At 36.1% G+C, this 23,744-nt stretch overlaps 1 pseudogene; it reads right to left on the bottom strand.

The window, feature by feature from the left end:
* Positions 1-877: 877 nt before the first annotated feature.
* Positions 878-15,307, bottom strand: LOC100794827 (ATP-dependent DNA helicase 2 subunit KU80-like; annotated as a pseudogene).
* Between the last annotated feature and the right edge of the window lie 8,437 nt (positions 15,308-23,744).

Genomic DNA, 23,744 nt, shown 5'->3' with positions numbered 1-23,744 from the left:
TTTCTGCATTAAATTATAAAATGTACAGACGTATAAAGTTAAAATAAAAATATTTGTACCGTTAATTTTAATTAGAATACTTCATGATCTCCTTACCTTGAAATTAATTAAAAATGTATTTTTATTTTCTGAGTTAAATTATACATTATATATCTTTATAAAATATTAGCTAGATTTTTTTATTATAACTTTACATACTCATTCTCTTTGATACATTCTGCTTATAAAAAGTTTGACGAAAGAAATTTTCAAAGTTGAGCTTATATGATATTTGCTTCTCTCTTTTTTCCCTCATTTGCTTTACTATGCATTTTTAAGATAGTTAACTTACAATCAGCTTCCGGGGAAACGCTCAAAAATCATGGAAGCACTTTGATCCAGATTGATCAGCCAGCCTATCACTAAGATAACAAGTAACATTCTCTTTATTTTAATTACTCAACAATTACTCGTAACAATTCCATAATGATATAATAAATTTATAATGTCCATTAATCTGCAATGATCAAGTGGCCACTTGATTGCCAAGTTTAGCTATTAAACATAATCAAGTGACTCATTTGAGAGAAAACACATTTGAAACATGTTTGGAACTAATCAAAGAAATAGTCATAACTTCTGGTGGCTTCTAGATGTAGACATGAATTTGTTATACAGCATTAAGGTTGAACTACATACAGACATACAGAAAAAGACCAAAATGCAATGGACCATCAGCAAACCCTGCTATTGGAGTGAAATAGCATTAGTTCATGGAAATTGGGAAATATAAACCAACTTAAACATCTACCATGCAACTGCATCATACTTCTCCAGTCTGGTTTTGACATATCATTATCCTAAAGTAGCACACAAGTTTCGTGTGTTAAACACATGCTTGGAGAATTCAAGCTTGCCAAATTTTGATTTCTCACAAATGAAATCTCAGGTGAGTACAATTTACACTGTATTCCTAGATTTTTGTTCCAAAACAGTTGTTTGTACAATATATCTAATCGTTATTGAGGCAAAAGAATGAAGCTCTCAGATATTTCAGTGCATACAGTGAAGGAATCAATCAACTTTTGGTTCAGATTTAACCAAGAAACCTTCAGGCTTTGTCATCAGTATTTTCACTGTATGAAGAAACCAAATAACAAATTATGATCCAGAAAAGAAGAAAAACAAATACTTACATGAATTGAATCATGAGAAAAGTGATAATACAAAAACCTGTCTATAGCTTCTGTTTAGGAGATCAAGGTGAGTTCCTTAGAAGCAGGATATTCACATAAACTAGGAAGGTTTTTCTCTTGACAGAAATTCCGTAGATGCTTAAGGAAATCATTGAACTGTTTTGGTTCCTTCACAAACAAAAAAATTGTTAATTCATCAAGTTAAAAAGCCAAGGCAGATAAAACAAAGAAATTCAAAGGGTGATAACAAATAAATCAACAGTTGAACAGGGAAAATCCTAACCATCTTCTATGAGCAAGAATAAGGAAGATGCTTACCTGCTCAAGGATGCAACCCTTGCAAGTGCAACTAAACATTCCAGTGCTTTAAGATAGTTATCCCCTTCATGGGAGTCCTCCACCAGGTCAAATATTTTATTTTTCATTTCATTAATGACTTTTACAACCCAATCTGGACTATCTCTGCGTCAAATCAAGGCTTCAAAACATTGAACGGGAGTCAGATCCCCAATTTTCCCAACTTTAACAGATGCATTTCCGGTGAGATTGGCTGGTTGAGCAGTAATGTTTCCTTTAACCTCTTCATCATTTGAAAAAGATCTCTTTCCTCCTGTTGAATGTTGAATATTTCTTTTGTATTTTAGCTTTGTTTGGTAGCTTAATCTGTAAGCCTTATTCAGAAGGCAGCAGTGAGATGTCACTGTCATCTCTCCTCTCTCTTTTTTGTATCCTATATATATGTAACATTTTGAATCTAATAAAGCTGAGAGAGAAAGTGAGGTTTTGACTCCTCCTCACCTTCATTTCAAGTTGGCATCAGAGCAGGTGTCATCCGCCGTCGCCCGCCGCCGTCGCCGCCGCCGTCCGCCGCAACCGCCGCCGTCTGCCGCCGCCGCCACTTTCCGGCGGCCATTTCTCCGGCGAAGCCAGGGTTAGGCTTGCCTTGGGAAGCGCGAGCCAGCCGGCCAACTCGCGTCGGCAACGGAGCAGCCACGCGCCGCCACCGTCCCGAGCGTCCTCCGGCGCGTGCAGTCCACGCGCCGCCGTCCCGGCGCCGGAATCGCGCCGCGCCTCCGCCGTTCTCTTGGTCGGCTTCTCTCGAGTCCGTTCCAGCCCTCAGTTTCCAGTTTCGTCACCTGGAATGCTACAGCCCTATTCTCTCCACCTTTTTGCTCCCTTAGGGTTTCACCTTGTGGGTCAAAATGGCTTCCCCTGGACCTGTTTTCTCCTTCTCCGGGACTCCAACCATCACAGCTGCTAAACTCAATTGGAAAAATTACCCCTCATGGTCTGCTTCCGTAGAACTTTGGTTTCTTGGTCAAGGACACCATGACCACTTGGAGAAAGCTTCCGATTCTGTTTCAAGTGACAAAAGAGCCGAATGGGAGAAACTTGATTATCAACTGTGTGCTGTGTTACGGCAATCAGTTGAGCCGGATATTTTGGATATCCTTAGATCATTTAAAACGTGTCGTTCCTTTTGGAAGAAGGCTCAAGAAATTTTTGCCAATGATATTCAGAGCTTATTTGATGCAACCATGAAGGTTACAGCCCTCAAGCAAACCAGCCATGACATGATTGCTCATGTGGGTAAGGCTCGGGCTGCCGTGGAAGAGCTGAGAAAGTTTCTTGTGGCTGATTCATTAGAAGAAGTGAACAGGAAACTGGACAAGTTTTACATGGTCCTTATCCTGAGAAGCTTACACTCAGACTTTGATCATGTTCGTGATCAAGTACTCGCTGGGGATCAGGTTCCATCCATGGATTCTCTCATCACTAGGCTTCTCCGTGTGCCTCACTTATCGAAGGATGAAAATCCTACTGATAGTGTGGAGACGTCAGCAATGGTTGCATCACGTGGTAGAGGAGGCGGTCGCAACAGCAGAGGAGGCCGCAATGGAAGGGGTGGACGTCCTCATTGCACCTACTGCAAGAGGATGGGTCACACCCAAGAGAATTGTTATTCGTTGCATGGGTTTCCTGACAAGGTTGCACAGGTTTCTAGATCAGAGAAAGTAGAGTCTAAGTTCTCTGATGAGGAGTATCAGGAGTATTTGAAGCTCAAATCCGAGAGACCCAGCAACCAAGCTCAATCCTCATCTGTACCATGTTTTTCAACAGCTTGTATCTCTCAATCAATTGAAGGTCCTAGTCCTTGGATACTCGACTCAGGTGCCTCTGACCATATTTCTGGTAATAAGTCTTCCTTTTCATCCTTTTCCTTACCAAAAATTCCTCACCTCGTCACTGTAGCTAATGGCTCCAAGGTTGCGTCTCAAGGAAGTGGTCAAGTTTCATTGTCTCCTTCCTTGAAATTAAACTCTGTTTTATTCCTTCCGCAGTGTCCCTATAATTTAATCTCACTAAGTCAATTAACTCGTTCGTTAAATTGTTCAGTAACCTTTACTGCTAATTCTTTTGTTATTCAGGAACATGGGACGGGGCGACTGATTGGAGAAGGACATGAATCACGAGGACTTTACTATTTGGACTCCAGTCCACCTGGGTCTTGTTTTGCAATCTCAAAACCCAAACTTTTGCATGATCGTCTAGGACACCCAAGTTTATCAAAATTGAAGATGATGGTCCCTAGTCTTAAGAATCTTCGAGTCTTAGATTGTGAGTCTTGTCAACTAGGAAAACATGTCAGGTCGTCATTTCCTCAAACTGTACAAAGATGTAACTCGGCTTTCTCTACCATTCATTCTGATATTTGGGGACCAAGTCGTGTTACATCTTTTGGTTTTCGATATTTTGTAACCTTCATTGATGAATTCTCCAGATGTACTTGGGTTTATTTAATGAAAGACAGATCTGAACTTTTGCCTATATTTGTGTCATTCTACAATGAAATTGAGAATCAATTTGGAAAAACAATTAAAATTTTCAGAAGTGATAATGCTAAAGAGTATTTCTCTCATGATCTTTCTTCTTTTCTGTCTTCCAAAGGTATTCTACATCAATCCACATGTCCTCACACACCACAACAAAATGGTATTGCAGAAAGGAAGAATCGTCATCTTCTTGAAACTGCACGCTCCCTAATGCTAAATTCGAATGTTCCGATACATCATTGGGGAGATGCGGTGCTTACTGCTTGTTTCCTAATAAATCGGATGCCTTCTTCTTCTCTTGAAATCCAAATTCCTCACTCACTTGTCTTTCCTCATGATCCTTTATTTCATGTCTCTCCTAAAGTGTTTGGTTGTACCTGTTTTGTTCATGATTTGTCTCCTGGTTTAGATAAACTCTCTGCTAGGTCAGTCAAATGTGTCTTCCTGGGTTATTCTCGTCTTCAAAAGGGTTACAAATGCTACTCTCCAACCATGAGACGATACTACATGTCTGCAGATATAACCTTCTTTGAAGACACACCTTTCTTTTCACCCTCCGTGGACCTTTCTTCATCTCTTCAGGAAGTTCTTCCTATTCCTTCTCCTTATCCCCTAGATAACTCAGGCCAAAATGTCAGTATTGTTCCATCTTCCTCACCAAATTCACCTGAAGTCATCTTACCACCTCTGACTACAGATCAACATAGGACAAGGCAGATTGGATCTCCAGTACCTGAAGCCTCTCCTAGTGATTCTCGTCCTTCTTCAACCAGTCCTCCACTCATGGATCCGCCCTCTCCTTCCACTTCTTCTCCTCATTCTGATTCACATTGGCCCATTGCCATCAGAAAAGGTACTCGTTCTACTCGTAATCCTCATCCTATTTATAATTTCTTAAGCTATCACAGTTTGTCTCCTTCATACAGTTCCTTTGTTTGTTCATTGTCTTCCCTTGCCATTCCTTCCACTGTCCGTGAGGCACTTGATCATCCTGGCTGGAGACAGGCTATGATTGATGAAATGCAGGCCCTTGAAAATAATGGTACTTGGGAGCTTGTTCCTCTTCCCCCTGGTAAGACCCCTGTGGGTTGTAGGTGGGTCTACACTGTTAAAGTTGGGCCCACTGGTGAGGTTGATCGGCTTAAGGCTCGTTTGGTAGCTAAAGGCTACACACAGGTATATGGCATTGATTACTGTGATACTTTCTCTCCTGTCGCCAAACTCACCACTGTTCGTCTGTTTCTTGCTATGGTTGCTATTCGTCACTGGCCCCTCCATCAGCTTGATATTAAGAATGCCTTTCTCCACAGTGATCTTGAGGAGGATATTTATATGGAGCAACCACCTGGGTTTGTTGCTCAGGGGGAGTATGGCCTTGTGTGTAAGCTTCATCGATCTCTCTATGGGTTGAAGCAATCTCCTCGTGCTTGGTTTGGTAAATTTAGTCATGTTGTTCACATGTTTGGACTGAAACAAAGTGAAGCTGATCACTCTGTATTTTATTGTCATACATCTCCTGGAAAATGTGTTTATCTAATGGTCTATGTTGATGATATAGTGATTACAGGGAATGATGCTACTAAGATCAGCCAGCTAAAAGAGTATCTATTCAGTCATTTTCAGACCAAAGATTTGGGATCTTTGAAGTATTTCCTTGGTATTGAAGTGGCTCAATCAGGAGATGGTGTTGTGATCTCTCAGAGGAAGTATGCCCTTGATATTTTAGAAGAAACAGGTATGCAAAATTGTAGACCTGTTGAAAGTCCTATGGATCCTAATTTGAAGCTCATGGCAGATCAAAGTGAAGTTTATCCTGACCCCGAGAGATATAGGAGGCTTGTGGGAAAACTCATTTACCTTACCATCACTAGACCTGATATCTCCTTTGCTGTGGGAGTGGTTAGCCAATTTATGCAAAATCCTCATTTGGACCATTGGAATGCTGTCATGCGTATTTTGAGGTATATTAAGAGAGCTCCTGGACAAGGGTTGTTGTATGAAGACAAAGGTAATACGCAATTATCAGGATATTGTGATGCTGATTGGGCTGGCTGTCCCATGGATAGGAGGTCTACATCAGGCTATTGTGTCTTCATTGGAGGAAATCTTGTTTCTTGGAAAAGCAAGAAACAGACGGTTGTAGCTCGGTCTAGTGCAGAAGCTGAATATCGATCGATGGCTATGGTTACTTGTGAACTCATGTGGATTAAACAATTTCTGCAAGAATTGAGGTTTTGTGAAGAGTTGCAAATGAAGTTGTATTGTGATAATCAGGCTGCTCTTCATATTGCCTCAAACCCAGTCTTTCATGAAAGGACTAAGCATATAGAGATTGATTGTCATTTCATTCGAGAGAAGCTTCTGTCCAAGGAGATTGTCACTGAGTTCATTGGTTCTAATGACCAGCCAGCGGATATTTTGACTAAGTCCCTAAGAGGACCCAGAATTCGGACTATATGTTCCAAGCTTGGTGCATATGATTTATATGCTCCAGCTTGAGGGGGAGTGTTGAATGTTGAATATTTCTTTTGTATTTTAGCTTTGTTTGGTAGCTTAATCTGTAAGCCTTATTCAGAAGGCAACAGTGAGATGTCACTGTCATCTCTCCTCTCTCTTTTTTGTATCCTATATATATGTAACATTTTGAATCTAATAAAGCTGAGAGAGAAAGTGAGGTTTTGACCCCTCCTCACCTTCATTTCAAGTCCTCCCAATAAATGCCTCGACTTTTTCTACAGCAAGATTTATTGAATTTAAATCATAATTGAAGTTTGAAACAAAAAGGAGCAAAGGACTCATTCTTACCAAGGGATTTCCCTTTAGCTCAAAAGACCTACAAAATGAGTCTATTTCAGATTTGTTTTGCAAAAGCAAGTCAGCATCAGGCTCTGTAATTTTCTTGAGTGTGTCATCAAGAGGAGGTACTGCCACATCTGGATCCTTTGATTTCAGCTCAAGATAATGATAAAAGCGCTGAATGATTGAAGAAATATATCTGTTAACTTTATCTTAAGATTACCCTTTTCGGGGGGAGAGAGGATATTGTATTAGATATCAATGCTAGTTTTTTGGGAGGGTAAATAAGCTGATTAACTTTTAAAATACACAAGATAGCAAGAACCGCAATATAGGTTTACACATTACTAACACGGGTATTGGCTGCACCCCATGTCTTTCTTTGTAATTAGTTCATCTTATTAATAAACTATTAAGCATTCTTCTCCATATCTTAAAGCATCCAGTACTATCTCTAGCCAACAAGAAATGCTAAATGCAGATTCACACCTCAAGTAATGATCATAACTTAAGTAAAAACAATCCCAAGTCAAAAATGAAATTTCAAATCCGTCTGAGGGAAAAAAAACAGAAGAAAAAAGAAACATGGAAATATAAGTGAATAAAGGCAGAAATGAGAGCATAAACTAGAAACACGTGAGTAAGTACCTCTAACACTGGATTTGGTGTAAAGTCAGGTAGCAAAACTTCCTCTTGCCCATGTGGTGCAAGATCAAGCTTTTTTATAAGTTAGCTGTAGCCTCTAGCTGTTGTCCATTTGGTTGCCATGATGCTGGGAAATTAGTGAAGGAAGGGAATTGAAACTCTCCCCATCCTCAGCAAAAGGAAGTACATTTAAGTAAAATGAATCAGGCTGCACAGCAAAATCAGAAAACTAAGAAATAAATAAAAAATGAAGAGGCAAAATTGAAGCTAGTACAGATAAACCGATATAAAATACAAGAAACAAAGACAGAAAAAACCTACAATATTTTATTTATCAGACAAATTGGGTGTCAAGACCCCGATGACAACATTCGCATGTCCCTGTCTCCAAACACAACATACTATTGCCACCTTATTCATTTCCTTCATAGCCCTTGCTACTGCAGAAACTGCAATCATGGCTCTTGTATTTCCAGGTTTAGGTAGGGAAACATATACATCTTTCATGTAATGGTGTCTGTAGTACACATTTCATTTTTAGACAAGAATAAAAAAGATATAGAGTCAGGAAATCTCTCTTAATAAATTTGAATCAAATATATTCTTTTAGAGCATATACAATCTTACCTAAATACATTAGAAGAATAAGTAAATCCCATGAGCCTCACACCCTTTTCCGGTTTGAATTTAACAGCCTCCCACTCAGCAAAGGATATGGGAACTATTTGAGGCCCATAAGGATAGCCTTTAATTCTTTGGTTAGGGGGGACAACTTTGTCGGGATCTTTAGAACTCTTGTGTTCATAATCTATTTTGACTTCATGTTTACCAAATTTATCCTTTGGAGGAGCCTTATCAGAATATTTCTTCATAGAAGGAAATTTCTCTTCAGTTGTTTTCTTCTATACCATTACCTGATTATCATTAACAATCATTTATATTTATACAAACAAGGCCCTAACAATGATTGGAAATAACCAAAATGCCCATACTTTGCTGATGTGTTGGCATATGAAAACTTTATGTTCTTGCCCAAAAATGTCCCCATCACGGTATGTATTTTTTTATATTTTGCGCTTTTGTTTCCAATGTGTTGAGTCGCGGACAAAGAGCACGTGTGATAAGAGCAGGAGAAAGAAGACAAAATGGACTGAGAGAAGGTGAAAGAAGTCACCACCAACCCTGAGTACATGTTTCTTTTAAAAAAAATTCTAAATAAAACCAAACAATATTTTGTTTTCATGAAACTAGAACCTCGCCCGTGCTGAAGCACGAGCTAATAGTAATATTTGATAATATATGTTGGTAGTTTAATTATATTAAAAAAATTACAAACAATATCATCCAAGTAAACATTTGAAGCAAATATGATATCCCATATACATATTGTGATGACATATTATATATGGTATTCCATATATGGCTAGCACAAAAATAAGTTTGAATTACAAACAACATAGGTAATTATTTGCATGTTTTATAAAGGGGATAGATGTGCATTAATAGTGGTGAGAGCAAGAGAAAGAAGACAAAATGGACTGAGAGAAGTTGAAAGAAATCACCACCAACCCTGAGTACAGGTTCCTTTTCTTTGCAGGAGAAAAAAGACAGAATGGAGTGCTTCGAAGGTGAAAGAAGTCACCACCAACCCTGAATACAGGTTCGTTTTCTTTGCATAACCAAACTTCGTCATTTCTTTCTTTGTCATGCTGCAATTGAGTTGAAAACTCCATGAGTACAGGTTCATGGTAACTTCATTTGTTTACTTTACGTTTTTTATCTACTTGGTGTATACATTTGTTGCCGCACAACATTTAGGCTCTGAATCGACATTATTGTTTCCTTTATTTTATTTGTGTCTCTCCTATTTGCAACACAGGCCGAAGCTTTGTTCTTATTCCCCATTATCTGCAAAGACAGGGTATGTCCACAGTGTAAGGTAAATAAACTGGACTAATTCTCTTATACATTTGGGCCGTAGTAGTGCCTCACTAAGTGTACCATGACATTTGCTATGTTGTTGTCGTTGGTACCCTACAGTAGAGAAACAAAGTTGTTCTTATTGGGTATGGAGTTTTATAGTTAAATTGTTTCATCGTTATAAATAAATTTTATTTTGTTTGTAGCAATATTTCGTAAGGAAAACATGATCTCTGAGTTGCATACCAAGAAAGGGACTTGAAAGATAGCAGTACGAATCACTGATATGTGACACGTTAACAAGCACAATGGTAGACAAGCAATAGAAAAGGTATTCATGGACCAAAGTGTATTTGTTGATATTCCATATTGTAATTCACTACATTCATTTCGCTGCTTTCTTGCATTCATCAGTTTCATTCTTGACTTTTACAGGGTGCAAAATTGGTGTCACTCTTTGGCAAAAAAAATTTCCTGAATTTGAGGCAAAGTTACAATGTGGTTCTGCATGTCATTCATAACATTAAGGTTGTTGAGAATCATTCTGAATACAAAGTGAGTACGATTCCATTTTTAGTTTACTAGGTGAAAACTACTTCTGTTAAGGAGGTCGATCGTCCTAAGATTCCTCCTAATGTCCATGTTATTACTCGATTTGCTGATATTATTGCTAGAGTAGCATCGCGTGACACTTTAGTTGGTATGTGCATTAGTCAATTTGTTACCATGGACACTATGATAGTTCGAGAAGAATACTTACAATTGCATTGTAAATTTTAAATAGATGTTGTTGGTGTTGTGGTCTAAGTCATTGAGCATAAAAAAGTTAATCCTACATATAGAGTTACAATCAAGTTAAGAGATAATATGTATTGTTTCTGCCATTCTTTTTTTAGTTATGTTTAGATATCTACCATTTGAGGTAGCCTTCTTCTGCAATGTTTAACTAGAACTTCGTCAGTGCCGAAGCACGAGCTAATAGTAATATTTGATAATATATATTGGTAGTTTAATTATATTAAAAAAATTACAAATAATATCATCCAAGTAAACATTTGAAGCAAATATGATATCCCATATACATAATGTGATGACATATTATATATGGCTAGCACAAAAATAAGTTTGAATTACAAGCAATATAGGTAATGATTTACGTGTTTGATAAAGGGGATAGATGTGCATTGATAGTTGTTCAAAAAGTAAGCATGCTGAAACCTGTAAAAACGATGACAAAGTTAAATATGTAGTACATTATAATTTGCTAAAATGGCAAATAATATGCTGAAAAAGACGTCAATAAACAATTAGATGGCTACCAAACCTAGGATGTGTTTATGCATGTTTGTTATAGTTTTATATACAAAATGAATGACATTAATGGTAATGCATATGTAGCAATAAGAATTTGGGAAGCATACATTTTCTATAAGTTTACAAAGACTTCTTTGTATACTACATTAATAGTAATATTTTTTAGAGTGTCTTCTTTATCATGAATAAAAATATGCAACCCTTTTTTACTTTGCACTCGCGAAAGTGCTACATATAACTGACCATGAGAAAATACTGGGTTTGGTAAATACAATCCAACATGTGCCAAAGTACTTAATGTAATACTTTCGCAAGTGCAAAGTAAGAAATGACTGCATATTCTTATTCAATGACTTCAACCACAACACAAACATCTATTTAAAAATTACAATACAACGCTATCGTAATTATTCTTCACGAATTATCATAATGTCTATGGTAGCAAATTGACTAATGCACATACCAACTAAAGTGTCACGTGGTGCTATTCCAAATTGAGTAATAACATGAACATTAGGAGGAATTTCAGGACGATCGATCTCCTTAACAGAAGTAGTTTTCATCAAGTAAACCAAAAATGAAATCGTACTCACTTTGTACTTAGAATGATTCTCAACAACCTTAATGTTCTAAATGACAATTTTTGCCTCATATTCAGGAAACAATTTTTGCCAAAGAGTGGCACCAATCTTTGCACCCTGTAAAAGTCAAGAATGAAACTGATAAATGCAAGAAAGCAGCGAAATGAATGTAGTGAATTACAATATGGAATATCAGCAAATACACGTTTGGTCCATGAACACCATTTCTATTATTTGTCTACCATTATGCTTGTTAACGTGTCACATATCAGTGATTCGTACTGTTATCTTCCAAGTCTCTTTCTTGGTAGGCAACTCAGAGATCATGTTTACCTTACGAGACATTGCTACTAACATAATATAACAAAATTTATTTATAACGACGAAACAATTTAGCTATAAAACTTCATACTCAATAAGAACAACTTTGTTTCTCTATTATAGGGTATCAACGACAACAACATAACAAATGTCATGGTACACTTAAATGTATGAGAGAATCAGACCAGTTTATTTATCTTACACTGTGGACATACCCTGTCTTTGCAGATAGTGGGGAATAAGAACAAAGCCTCAGCCTGTGTTGCAAATAGGAGAAACACAAATAAAATAGAGGAAACAATAATGCTGATTTAGAGCCTCAATGTTGTGCGACAACAAATATATATACCAAGTAAATAAAAAACGTAAAGTAAAGAAACGAAATCACCACGAACCTGTACTCATAGAGTTTTCAACTCAAAATCGTAGTATGACAAAGAAAGAAATGACAAAGTTTGGTTATGCAAAGAAAACGAACCTATACTCAGGGTTGGTGGTGACTTCTTTCACCTTGGAAGCACTCCAATCTGTCTTGTTTCTCCTGCAAAGAAAAGGAACCTGTACTCAGGGTTGGTGGTAACTTCTTTCATCTTCTCTCAGTCCATTCTATCTTCTTTCTCCTGCTCTCACCACTATCAATGCACATCTATCCCTTTTATAAAACATGCAAATAATTACCTATGTTGTTTGTAATTTAAACTTATTTTTGTGCTAGCCATATATGGAATATCATATATAATGTCATCACAATATGTATGAGATATCATGTTTGCTTCAAATGTTTACTTGAATGATATTGTTTGTAATTTTTTTAATATAATTAAACTATCAATATATATTATCAAATATCAAATATTACTATTAGCTTGTGCTGAAACACGAGCGAGGTTCTAGTTTCATGAAAACAAAATACTATTTTGTTTTATTTAGAATTTTTTTAAAAGGACAAATTGAATAAATAACCCACTTGTATGGAGCACCTACTTGTTATGCTAGTCTGAGAAGAAAGAAAAATAAAAACACTATTAGGATATAAGGAGAATGAAGAGTTAGTTAATATAGTTAGACTACTAATGAGTTAGTTAGTTTGTTAGAAGGGTTTGTTAGATATAAGTAGAGGAAGAAGGATAGGAGAAAGGGAGATCTTATCATTTGTAGATTGAGCATTAGCTCTTTGTGAAAGGAGAAATCCTTTGTGAAGGGAAAACCCTTAGAGGAGAGTCTTCTCACCTATTTTATGTTCTTTTTTTACTAGTCAATAAAATCTTTTATTTTCTTTTTCATTTCAATTCTTGGTTCCTAACAGACACGGTAAACAAGTAATCGTCAACTCCAAAACAATTTATATTCATTATTCAAGCAAAAGATTAAAAGACATGTGATATTAAAATTAAGATGCAAATGCAAGAGAAACATTGGCTATTCAACTTTAATCAGAAATAAATTGTCCATGGAGTCAGGGTACATGGACAACTCTAAATTGGAGCATTTGATAATTGATAATCATTTACAGTAGAAAAAAAAAAATAATGTAAGATGCCATAATAACATTAAATATCAAATAAATGACAATGAAAAGGAAAAACAAGTGAAATGAAAACATTTATCAACTATGCTGGTACATCAGATAAATGAATATAAATGACATTTAAAAAGAGCATTCATCATGGGATGGAAATTAAAGTTATTTATATACATAGATCACCTTAATGCTCAGTGTTGGATTGATTTCAAGATGCCCTCCGAGAACTGTAACTGGAGCTCCATTTCTTGTTCGAAGAGCACCAAACAAAGAAATTGGATTCTCCACATACAACAATCTTGTTGATGTTTCCTTTGAAAAAATATTTAACAAGCGATCATTCTCATCCATTATTCCCTTGTTTGCATCTTGACTAAGCTTTCCTCTCATAATTATACTTTCCATTTTTATACCATGGGCAGTCATTTGTTTGGCAATGGTGGTAACTTGCTCTTCCTTTGTTCCTTCATCAAATTCTTTTATTCGACATTGTGCATTTGTAATAAGACACACGTTTCTTTCCCTTGTTTGTTACTCCAAATTTTTTTACTAACATATCCTTGCCAACAATGACAGCATCAAGAACTAACATCAAAGTCAAGGAATACAAAAAAGGGTAAAAGTGAGCTGATGAGGTCAAATCAATGGCAGTAGGAAAGGATCAACTTCCTTTTGAAAATTTAATAATTAATCTTATGAAGTTTTGCTACTGATTACATTACATGATTTTAATAACACAAACATATTGGTTTTCAGGAAAATCTAAATATACAAATCATGCAAAAAAAAATAGTTGACAAAAATTTAAAAAAAAAAAAATAGTTACTCTTTAAAAAAGAAAGCAAACAAATTGTACAACAGAAACAGAGGTTTTGTTTATGTGAAGATTTAGAGATATGTAGCTAATTATTCGAAAAGGAAAATAAAAGAACTCAAATGAAAGATAAATGGCATTAAGTAATACCGTGTAATCAGAAACACAAATGTCTGAGATCTCATACTCTAAAAGTAAAGAACTTACAAAAGAAAATACTCTTTGTCAGAAGGAAAAATGTGAATATTTTAATGCAGGGAAAACTCAAAATCATGTAATATTTTGAGAAAAATGTTTCAAAAAAAAAAAAAGATAACAATTAACAAGTAAAAACTAGCATAATATAAAACCAAAAAATTTATTGTATTAAAACCAAGAACTTCATGGATACAATCACCATCAGTTGTTCCTCGAGGCAGTTATTGTAAAGCCTCAACAATATCTCCATCCACAACTTAAGTATTTTTCAAAATCACATGTTGATACCCACCCACTTCCGTAGTAAGTTCATTATTAGTGTCTGAAAAATGTCAACATAAACAAAGGTGAGGAAGGCCCTTGATCAAATTTTAGAAGCAGGATTTTTCCAGTGACACAGCAGTCTGAATAGGTAGTAACACTATCAACAGAAGATCAAAAGGTAAACACTCAGTTTAGTCAACAGGGCAAAGATTCTATTCAGAATGAGAATGAAACACAACAGAAGCAAAAGAAAATCAAGGAGGATCCTCTTGCTCCCCATTTCTCCATTACAGATAGCTACCATTTACAGTGAAAGGAAAACTTGGTAAGCAAATTACAACAAAAACAGTAATGAAACCAATAAACACCAAGTCAACAGCATCCATTGAATAGTAAAGATTAAAGTGAGTGAGTACCTTCAGTTCCAAATAAGACTATTCCCACTTCATCATATTTGCTATAGATCAGCTGCACATAAAACAAAAACAAAACCAAAACAAAAGGATCATGTTATGGAAACTATCAACTAACGAAACTAACGAAACCAAACAAACAAGATTGAAATAACAAAAAATCAAAACAAAAAAGAAGAAAAAAAAAATGAAACTTTGAATAGATAAGAGTATGGGAATGACTAGTACCTTCTTCTGCACAAGCATGGAGCAGACTTTCTCAATTTCAGAAAGAGCGGGATGCATTGACGGGCCCACATCAAGCAGCAAAAGCAACGCTTCCTGTTGTTTCACCATAAAATTTAATTGTGGTAACGAAAAACAAACACAAATTTATGCTTTCAGAAGTAATGACAATGGTAACATTCTAAATGGGGTTTCACGGGAAAATAATTAAATTCGAAGTAAAACCCTAAATCCGGATAAGTGAAGTTGGGGAATGCAAAAGGGTATTGAGAAATGAAGGAAAAACCGTTCCTTGTTTCGAGCCATGGGTGGAAAAGGCAGAGAGAGAGAGTGAGAGACAGAGAGAGAAGCTTGTTGAAGAAGGAGCGTTACTTATATGTAAGTTGCTGCTTCGTTCATCTTCGGTCTTCCCGCTTCAAAACTAAGGTCCCACCAATACAGAATTTTTTGCGAGGCAAGAAAAATTGTTTTAGGGGGCTGGGGATCAGGGATCCAATCTCACGTATCTCATGAAATAATAAACTAAATAATTTCAGTTATATTTTTTATTTGGATAACTAATTAATTTTGCTTTTAGGCAATATTTAATTTTGACAAAAGGATAAAAAATATTTATTTTTATGAAATAAAAATCTTATTTGTGAGCAAAAATAAACAATATCATTTCCATACTCACTATCACACTCATATTAATGATTCATTTATGCAATTTTTCTAATTTTTGTCATTTTCAAAAGTTTTCGTTTATCTGTCAATTTTTATTTATCATCAATCTTGTGAATTTTAAAGGAATAATTAGAAAAAATTTGTCCTAAAATGTAAGATATATAGCATTTTCAATATAATTTGCTTGTCATTTATTAGTCTTATAATAAAGTTATTTGTTTTATAAAAAAATAACATCTTTAACAAAATAATAAGAATATTATAGTAATTTTAATATATATTCCCAGGAAAAAATAATTTAATCAAACATATATTTTAATTATTTCAGGAACATAAAAACATTCTCAATTAATCTTATCTTATCTTATCTTATGAGTGAATAGACAATTTAGTCCCTGAAATTGTAAACAGTTTCTATATTAGTCCCTGACTTAAATTTTAATTCAAAATAGTCTCTAACTTTATCTCCGTTGTGCAAATAAGTCTCTGCTATTAAAATCTAATTTCCCCGTTAGTCAAATGTCTACTTGGCAAACCTCAGTCCACATAAGCATCACAATGTGGCAAGTTTGAGTCCAAGTCAGCAATCCCATGTGGCAAGGACTGAATTGAAAAATTAGGTTAAAAAGAAATAAAAAAAATGAAGTAAACGCATTTTCCTTTTCACTATCTTACTGCTTGTAGGGTTTTTTTTAACTGTTTGCAGTTTGTTCTTCCCCCATTGCATTCCCTTTTTGTCAGTGATTGTTCATCTTCGCGCTTGGCAATCAGGTTAGTGGTTTTTTTGCGTTCATTTTGTTTGCATTGTTTTGGTGGATTCATTTGGGGTTTTATATGTTCAAGGGTTTTCATTTGCATGTACAACTGATGGAGATATATTACACTTAGTTAGGGATGCTTTTGAAAATGAGAATGAGATAAATGTTTATTTTCATCATGAACTAGATCCAATTTTAGAAGAAGTCCCACAGATGTTGTACTTGGAATGTGATCCAATTCCAGAAGCTGTGAAAATGAGGATGATTTAGATGATGTACCTGTTGTTGGCCATGAGGAAGGTAAGTTTTAATTCATCTGTACTTGGTCCAATATGGTTACCATAATTAATTAATATGATTAATTTTTACTTCATCACCACTGATGCAGATGTTGGTGGTAGAGAGAGAGAGGTTGGTGCTGGTGAGCATGTTGGTGCTGGAGAGCAGAGAGATGCTGGTGAGCAGAGGGATGCTGATGCTAGTGAGCAGAGAGATGGTGGTGAGTAGAGGGATGTTGATGCTGGTGAGCAGAGAGATAGTGGTGGTGAAGAGAGAGATGTTAGTGGTAGTGAGGAGGAAAAGGAAGTTGACAGTGATGAGTGATTTACAAATTTCTCTTGTATGATGAATGAAGTTGAAGTTGAAGTTGAGACAAATGGTTATCATTCAGAGGAGCTTAAAATCCCCATTAATAGTGATGATGAAGATAAGGATGTTGAAGTTTATCCTCAATATAGTCAAAGTAGTGGAGTTGGTGAACAGAAGTTGGAATTAGGGATGAAGTTTGGTACTTTGGATGAATTTAAATTTGCCTTGAGGGAGTATAGCATATTGATGGGCAAGGAGTTCAAGTGGAAGACGAATGATAAACAGAGGAGTAGAGCAAAATGCAAGAAGGCATCTTGTGATGGGGAGATCTACTGTGCAAAGAATGAAGTAAGAAACTCTTTTCAGATAAAGTCATTTAAGCATAACCATAATTGTTGCATAGAAGTGAACAACAAACAAGTAAATAGACAATGGGTGGTCAGTAAACTTGAGGGCAAACTCAGAATGCAACCAACCCTTAAATGTGTTGAAGCTTTGGATTATTTCAAAGCAAGAGTTTGGAGTGCACATTGAAGTTACAAAGATGTGGAGAGCCATGAAAGAAGCAAAGCAACTAGTGGAAGGGAATGAGAGGAAACAATATGCCAAAGTATTTGATTATGCACATGAATTGTTGAGGAGCAATCCTGGATCAACAGTTAAGATCAACACAGTGTCAAGTCGAGAAGGTCCACCATAATCTCAGAGGCTATATATTTGTCTTGCTGGCGGTAAGAAGGGGTTTGTTGTTGGATGTAGACCATTCATAGGTCTAGATGGATGTTTCCTAAAGAGTGCATTTGGAGGAAACTTGCTCTCTGCTGTTGGGGTTGATGACAATAACCACATCTTTGTTATTGCTTATGTTGTGGTGGACATTGAGAACAAAGACAATTGAAAATGGTTTTTAACTTTGTTGCATGAAGATCTTGGGGATTACATACAAAATGGGTGGAATTTCATGTCAGACATGCAAAAGGTATGCATGGTGTGATTTGCAATTATTATCATAAGTTAGGTATTTAATTGAAGTTAATGACATATGTTAGGGACTAGTCCAGAAGTATTTACTACATTGCTGCAATTTTTCAGGGACTTATTCCAGCTTTACAGGAAGTCATGCATGGTGCACCTCATAGATTTTGTGTCTTGCATCTTTGGAAAAATTTTACAAAGCAATGGAAAAGCAAGGAACTTAAAGGAATTGTCTGGCAATGTGCAAAATCCACTACTATTGCTGAGTTTGAAGGCCATATGGCCCATTTGAAGACAATCAACTGCCAGGCTTGGGAGTACTTGAATAAATGGCCCAAGCAAGCATGGACAAAAGCCCACTTCAGTATAATACCCAAAGTGGACAACATATGCAACAACACATGTGAGGTATTCAATTCCAGGATTCTGCAGTATAGATGCAAGCCTATTATCACCATGCTTGAAGAAATTAGAAGTTATATCATGAGAACCATGGCTGCCTGCAAGATTAAACTTTCTGGAAAGCCTGGACCATTACATCCAGTGCAGTACAAACGACTAGAAAAAGAAATTCATTTTGCCAATCAATGGACTCCTATTTGGTGTGGTGATAACATGGGCCTGAGATATGAGGTCCACATGTGGGGGAATAAGGTTGAGGTCAATTTAGCTGAATGGACATGCACTTGTAGAGTATGGCAACTAACAGGTTGTGTTCTTTATAGTTTTTTTTTCATTCATAACCTACATTTGTGCTGATTTTACAACTTTGATGTAGGGATGCCATGCCGACATGTCATTGCAACAATAACTCACAAAGGAGGGAAGCCTGGGGACATGTGTCATGAGTGGCTATCAATAGAGGCTTATAATAAGACATACCAGCATTTTATTGAACCAGTCCAAGGACCACAATATTGGGCCCAGACACAGTATACACACCCTGTTCCACCACATAAAAGGGTGCAAAGAGGAAGCATAAGAAAAATAGAAGGAGATCTGTAGATGAGGACAATGTCACAGGAGCTAAAGAGGAAATTGGCTGACTTTACATGTGGAAGGTGTGGCCAAACCAATCACAACATTAGAAGCTGTAAAAAAGCCTGATTTGTCACAAGATAGTGACATGGAGTTGATGGTAAATATTTGTCACAACAAAGTATTTTTATCTCAACCTAATTTGTTGCAGCACTCCATTTTTATATATTACAATTATTCATGTTTGGCATTTGCATGTAGGTCCCTGCAACTATTGTTCCACCAATAGCAGGAATAAGCTAACCATAAAAAGAGCCAAACAAAGGAAGGTTGCTGATAAAGATGATGCAGATAAAGAAAACTAAAGACCCATTTTTTGTTGCATTTCGAAGGTTGCTAATGAAGAAAACTAAAGACCCATTTTTTGTTGCATTTTGATATTAGGATGTGTAGTTGTATATTTTGAAAGCTTCACTGGTATGTGAAATGATGTAAACATTATGGCTTGCTGAACAATTGCTTCTAACTACCATGCTTTGGGATGTCAAACATTATGTGAAATTGATTTAATGTCATGTTTCTTCTTTTTCTTTTATAAATTATACACTGTGTTGGATTTGGAGTTGGAGTAGGACCACCTAGTTTAGTGCTACTTCAATAACTTCAAAAAGCTATACAACAACAAATTATATTTAATAAACTGCAAATTTCAACAACAAATTTCACCAACAAATTATATTTAATTGAAATGGGTAATTGACAGTAGCAACAAATTACTTCCTACTACAAATTCTTCAGCAAAACAACAATTACAATATCAAAAAATGTTATTACACATTTTACCTAAAATACATTCCCCCTAAAACTAACATTACAATTAAAAATGAAAAACCTAACAACATAGTGTTTGTTAAATTTCTCATTTTCTTATGCAAAACTTCAATTTGTAGCCTCAAATCAGCCACTACCATTGCTTCTCTTGAGATAGAAGATGAATTATAAAGTTGGTTTTCTTCTTCAACCCATTGAAAAAATTGACAGTTATCCGGGTCTGTTTGGGGCAATGCACAAGTATAGAATAGCCTTCTTGGGTTCCTCCTTGTTCTTGCAGTTTGAATAGCTGCACGTCTTCCTTGGTGGCATTGCCGAATGAAACTACCAGAAAATGCACAACAACTGCCACTTGCAGACATGGAGAAATCAAGTGAACAAGTAGTAGTGATTGAGCGTCAGAGGAGAAGAAGAAGAAGCGACTCAGCGTGAGAAACCAGCAGCTTCGTAAACCCTAATTTATTTGGGGAAGAAGAAGAAGTAACCTTGCGTGAGAGAGGATTTATAAATGCAGACCTCAGTGCCACGTTGGACAGTCTACGTGGCACTGAATTGCCACCTATGCACCTCTCTAATGCTGTCACCTGGGAATTTAACGACAAGGACTATTTTGCAAAAATTATGTAAAGTTAGGGACTATTTTGAATTAAAATTTAAGTCAAGGACTAATATGCAAACTGGTTACAATCTCAGGGACTAATATGCAAACTGAGCTTTCCTATCTTAAAGATTTTTTTAGAAAAAGAACAAAGGAAAGAGTGATCTTAGTCACTTGCTCAATGAGCAAAAGCATACTACCGATAAGATTGGTTTGGGGTATAACAAGCAAACTACCTTTTCAAAGAAAACCAAGTTTGCATCCTCCAAAAGGGTGAACCCAAACAAAGTCTCCAAAAAGAAAAACATAGTGCATTATAAGCCTAAAGCAAAGACTTGTCATTATTGCATGAAAAGAGGGCGCACACCTTATAAATCCTATGTTAGGAGATTTGATGTTCCTAGAGGTAAATGTGTTTGGATTCCTAAAGATTTAATTGTGGAAATTAACCCCATTGGACCCAACCTCAATTGGGTACCACCCCTCTAATTGATTTTGTCTTGTAGGTATGCCTAAAAGCAAGAGACTCACTATAGTACTTGGATAGTAGTTGCTCTAGGCACATGAAGGATGACAAGTCCAAACTTACTAACTTTGTGTAAAAGGAAGGATGATATGTCACTTTTGGAGACAACAATAAGGGAAGAATTACGAGAGAAGGAAACATTGGAAATCAGCACAAGACTCAAATAAAAAATGGTCTATATGTTAATGGACTTAAGCACAATCTCTTGAGCATAAGTCAACTTTGTGACAAAGGCTTCAAAATTGAATTCAACAAGAATTGTTGTCTCATTTGTGAATCTATATCTGGTGAGGTTGTTCTCATAGGTAAAAGCATAGATAACATCTACATGATGAATATTGAACATGCATCATTTCATGAACTTAGTTGCTTGGCAAGTAAGATTGATGATTCTTGGTTGTGGCATCGTAGGGCTGCACATATGAACATGCATCATCTCAATGATTTAGTTAAAAAGGACTTAGTGATTGGTATTCCAAAACTCAATTTTGAGAAAAATAAATTGTGTGAAGATCAAATTGTGTCTCTCTTTGACTCAGTTTTTCGTGTATTTTACATACTGTTAGCATATGCATGAATTTTTGAAGGCATGCTAGAATAGGTTTTTCTAGTTTAGGCTAAGGGTAGGTTTCTCTTTGGTCTTATTCACAAGGACCCTAGGGTTGGGTGCTTTAGTCTCATTTTCTGGGGTAGGAACTGAGATTGATTGTGATTTCTTGTCATAATTTTATATGCATAGTGAAAATCTAATTCAGTTTAGATTAGATAACTGGAATAGCTTCTCTAGAGATAGAGAGTGAACCAGTATAAAAATTGGCATACATCTTCTCTTGATCTTATCTTTCTTTCTCATTGTATTCTTGATCAATTTGCTGAAGTTTAAAGAAAATATCTTTTTGCATAAGAACTTTAACAAAAGGATTTTGTGTTAAGGGTGATTGATTAAATATTAGTTTTAACAAAAGTTTGTGATACAATCCTTGGAAGAGAATGCCATTCAATACTCTATTTGTTTTTATTTGATTGGATTTAGAATCAATTCACCCCCCTCTTGGTTTGTGAGTTCCATCATCTTTTTTCACATATTCTCTGAGATTGCCAATATGTTGAACAATATAAACTTGATTTAGCCAATTAATCAAGTGTTAGGCTCATTTAAGTTTGTGTTACTACTTCAAAGAAAATTCTAGAGAAGTGTAGAGATAAGTAGAAGTAATATTTGATAAGTATTTGGAAGAAGTTTGTAGAACTAAGTAGTTGGGAGAAGTGTGTAGAACTCTCCCTTGAAGTGTGTGAAATTTTTTTCTTGATGTATCTAGAACTCTCCCTTGGAGCCTATAAAAAGGGGAAAGGTTGTCATTTGTAATAGAAGCCAAAACTAAATCATTTCTCAAGTAATAAAAACTAGTCTTCTTTCAAATATCCTATCCTCCTGCATTTCTCTTAAATACTTCCTATAACCTTCTCCTTTCCAACAAAGTGGTATTAGAGCTTAGGTTCTGATAAGAAATCCCTCTATAGTCATGGCGAGCAATGGAGTGGCATCCTTCCAAGTTCCACTTCTAAAGGGGAGCACCATGATAATTTGAGCACCAAAATGGAGGCCTTTCTTGTAGCACATGATGTTTGGGAAATGGTTGAAGAAGGCTATAAGGAGCTGCAAGATGAGACTTCGCTGTCCTAAGCACAAAATGAGACTTTTAGGAATTCAAGAAAGAGACACAAGAAAGCTTTCTTCCTCATCTATCAAGCATTAGATGATGATGCATTAGAAAAGATTTTTGATGCAACATCTGCTACGGAGGCATGGGATAAGCTTTAAATCTCTCACAAAGGAGAATGTCATACCCTAATTTCGTCTAGGGACCTTCATTTGCTAACATTTTGATTCTTGCTAGCTGAATTAAGCTGCTTAATGCCAGTTGTCGTGCAATCTGTAAGGTTTTTCGATGTTTCAAAAAAGAATGGGGAAAATACTCAAAAGGGAGGACAAAAGGGTCATTTTTACACTTTTTCAAATCCCTGGCTTGCCCAGGCTAGCCTCTGGCTCGCCTGGGCCACCAAAATAACTTCATGGTGAAGTAACCAGCTCGCTTGGGCGAGCAAGGTTGCTTCAGAATGAAGTAACCGCACGCTTGGGTAAGCTACCTTCATCCTAAATGCCTTGTTTTGTTATAAATAGGTGTGAAGGGAGGCTGAGGAAGAGGTTCCAAGGTCTAGAGGTCTAGAATTAAGAAGAAAGAAGAGAAAAGAAGAAGGAAGAAGAGAAAAAGAAGCTAAGTCGTCGCCGAATCGCGACTGCAATCAATTTCTATGTTGTTCTTCGGTCGTTCTTCATTCTTCGTCCAGTTAGTTTTTATTTTTAAGTTTTGAATTCACTCTATGGACTCTTAGGGGTCCTTTTTATTGTTTTGTGCATCTTCATCTCCTTCTCCTATCATCGGTGATCGCTTTTCTTTTATAAAGTAAGTTTTAACCGATCATTAGTAGACTAACTATGTGGAGAAAAAAGATGGGAAGTTTGAAACAGTTCTCCTAGCACATGGAGGTAATGAAGGTAGCCAAGAAAACACATGGTACCTGGAGACTGGTGCAAGCAACCATATGTGTGGAAAAAGAAGCATGATCGTGGATCTTGATGAGTCAGTAAGTGGCAATGCCTAATTTGTTAATAATTCCAAGATTCCTATAAAAGGAAAAAGGTAAGATCATAATCCATTTGAAGGATGCAAGACATGAATTCATATCAAATGTCTACTACGTCCCAAATATGAAGAACAATATTTTGAGTTTGGGACAATT

Source organism: Glycine max, chromosome 6 (assembly GCF_000004515.6).
Source record: "Glycine max cultivar Williams 82 chromosome 6, Glycine_max_v4.0, whole genome shotgun sequence".
Taxonomy (NCBI): Eukaryota; Viridiplantae; Streptophyta; class Magnoliopsida; order Fabales; family Fabaceae; genus Glycine; species Glycine max.
The sequence above is the reverse complement of the archived record's forward strand: the minus strand, read 5'-3'. Positions and strand labels throughout refer to the sequence as shown.